This window comes from Tiliqua scincoides, chromosome 13 (assembly GCF_035046505.1).
Source record: "Tiliqua scincoides isolate rTilSci1 chromosome 13, rTilSci1.hap2, whole genome shotgun sequence".
NCBI lineage: Eukaryota > Metazoa > Chordata > Lepidosauria > Squamata > Scincidae > Tiliqua > Tiliqua scincoides.
This window is the reverse complement of record NC_089833.1, coordinates 15,904,645-15,907,942: the sequence shown is the minus strand read 5'-3', so window position 1 is coordinate 15,907,942 and position 3,298 is coordinate 15,904,645.

Genomic DNA, 3,298 nt, shown 5'->3' with positions numbered 1-3,298 from the left:
TGGGTTATGCCTTGTCATCTGCAGGGTATCTGTTCCCAGACCCCCCCCCCCATGGATACCCAAAATTGGGGATAATTAAATCCGTGGGTTGTCCCCCGTGAAGATGCCAGGGAATGGAGCCCTGGGTGTCCGACCTGCAGCGGATGTACGTTGCCGCTTGGCTGCAGCCTCTGCCCTGGGCTCTGCCTCGCTCCCTCTCCTAACTGCCACTTTGCAAAAATGCTTGTTTGGGGTTCTGTTTGGAAGCCTAATAATCTGACTGACGATGCTGCACAAAAAAATCCATGCAGGATCTGTATGGAATACTGGATTTCTAGGGGAAGTGCAGGCAGCCAGAGGGTCGCAGAAACGTTTAATTCGTGCTGTCTTCCTCTAGCTCTGGGGGCAAGTGGTGTCCGCTTGTGGGGGAGGCACCACTGTGAAAAGAGGTCCGTGAGCCAGCCGCCTTTGGGTCACGCTCTTCCCCCCCACCCCCCAAAGCATATGGGCAATTGCTTCATTCTGGTTTTGCAATGTTGTTCTCCCTTCCCTCCAGCTGTTAAGGAGCCTGCTGATTCTCGCTCACCCACTTCCCCTTTGAGTAGCAGTGAAAACATGTTTTTGAATTCTGCTTGTCACCTTGTGCTCCTCGGCAAGCTTGCTCCACTCCACTTTGTGTTCCACGGGAGGCGCAGGCTGGGATGTGGTTGCCAGTTGGTTGCCTGCCTCCCTCCCTCTGGAGGGCAAGGCTGGCGGTGGGCAGCGTTGGGGGTGGCGGCGCAGTCCTGTACCATTTGTGATGCCTGCCACCTCCCTTTTAGTCTCATGCAGGAAACTGTTAATGCCTCACCTGACTGCTGCTTTTATTAGGACTGACCAAAAATGACACCTAGTTGAGAGCAGAGCAATTTTGAGCCTTCCAGACTGGCCATGAAGCAAAGCAATGCATAAATAAAGGTGGGGGGGGGAGAGAAAGCCGGGTCTGGTGGCAGAGCCCCCAAATCTGCAAGATTATGGGTGAAGCGCAGGAGGCATTGATGGGCTAGGTGCTGATAGGACTGCAGGGTCGAGAAGGCAGTATGGTGCTAGGCTTTCTGGCCTGTCAGGCTTGCTTTTGGCTGCCAGCTGTCACGGGCGAAGTCTTCCCTCCCTCCTCCTCTCTCCCACATGCCTGTGTGGTGGTCGCCCTTCTGAGTGGCGTGGCTGGGAACATGCTCTGCTGACTCCTTGCCAAAGCCACAACAAATGGCAAGCTTCCGTCTGCCGGCTCACTCAGCTGCTGGGCAGGCAGTTTTCATTTTTCTACCATAAAAGGACAGGGGAAACTCGCTGCAGCCTTGGTATGTTCTGCACCGCGGGTGAGGAAGCGAAGGCAAGAACAGACTGCGGAGGGGGGAGAGGTGGCAGCTGCAGCTGCTGCACTGCTTTGAAAGGGGCTTGTGGAAGCACAGGCCTTCCTGCAAGCAGGTTGTTGACAACCATGTGCAAGAGAGGATAAGCCTTTGCGTTCTCCAGAGCAGACTGCGCCAAAGCCTGTGTGTTAAGTGGGGCTCTGCATGTACCAAATCCTCCAAGGAGACGCCTTCTGCAGCCAGAAGAACCCTGGCAGATAAAAATCCATTTGTGTTCCTTTTGTTTTGCTGAACTTACTCCCTTTCTCAGGCCCAAGTTGCAAAGTGTGGGGTCTTCCTAGTGTGGGGAGGTGGAAGACTTGTGGAGATGGTGGAATAAAACTGCTGCAGAGTGTTCAGGAGAGACACCACAGTTTCATGAAGCTGCTTCATTCAGTCCATCTGCTTGTTGGCATCTACATCGACTAGTCACACCTCTGAGTCTCTTGCGCGTACCCATGTTTTGAAGTGGTACAGTCCCAGAAAGGCTGTGCCACATGATACTTCTGAGTGTGGAGGCCAGCCCTTCCTGTTCCATTTCTGATGGAAGAACAGGCGTCTTCAGCTCCTGTGCGAAACCCCTTGGCCAGAGGTTTCTGATCAACAAAACTTTCCAGCATATGTGGAACAATGGGGCATATTTCAGGACAGACATTCCTGCAAGAATGCAGATGTCTTCCCTGACTCCTTTCCTCCTCCCCCTCCCCCTTCCCTGTTATTTTGTGGTTGTGTATGCTACCCAAAGCCTCCAAAAACAGGAATTCTCTAACCACTGGGTATAAAAATAGATCATGCAAGTTTGGGAAGCGAAACGCAATCTCTCTCTCTCTTTTTTTTTTTTCCTCTGCCTCCTGGCCTAAGGCTTCTGCCATATATAGCCATTCCATTCAGTGAGAAGACGATTCTCCATTGTGCCTAAACTTGAGTATCTCCATAAGAGGCCATGTTGTTGCCTGGCTGTCCAGTTTTGGGGGCCTGGGCAGGACAGGAAGTGAAGCCTGTCGTCTTGTGGGATGGGAGCTTTTCCTTTAAAAATAAAACCTGATCAGTCAGCACCCATTGGTGGCAGTCAGCACTGTGCCTTCCTTGTTGCATAAAACCAAATTCCTCGGGCGTTTTTGTGGGGAAAGTGGTCACCCTACCAAGTGCTGATTCTTCCATATCCTTCCAGTCTATTGTGGCAGTAATAAAGGTTGATCGCCAGAACCTCCTGACTAGCAGTGTCAGCTGGAAAAAGCTTGGGTCTGATAAAGGTTGGGGAAACTGCCAATAGCTGTTTCTGCCTTTGAACCTCAAGCTCTTCATCCCCCAGCCACGTTCTGAGTGGCGCCAGAGGCAATAGCAGCTACCCTGCTCCCGTTAATATATTATGTGAGGCAGTAGCATTTCTGTTTGTGGCAGAAATGAGCGGGACTTGTCTCTCTGTAAGAACTTGGAAGCAGGTACAACCAACATGGAATATTGCCAGGGCTGTATTGCCAATATCTGCCAGGGCTGTATAGCACATGTGCAGAGGCAAATGCGTCACAAAATGCACACTCAAAAAGCAGTGCATTTGTGTCATTCATACTGCAAGCTTTCAGGCTATCGTTATGTGTGTGTGTGGAGTGACCCCTGAATATGCATATCTGCGTGCATTAGAACAGAGCAGGTTGCTCCACTATCTGGGCCCTTATGTATGCAGCTCCAGGCCCTGTCCTACAGCTCTTGTTGCTGAGTGCAGACAGGCTCCAGCAGAGGAGACTGGTCAGCGAGGTTAAGTATGGGTCTGAACTTAGTAATCCAGCATCCATCCTGGAGATGGTTGCCTAATTTGGTCACATTGTGGTCAGGGTTGTCTCGCTTAACTTCTTTCTTTTAGGGGGCGGGCGGGGGGAAGTCTTGCTTTTTAACTTGGTTGAAGACAAGAGGAAACTTTGCACAGGGCA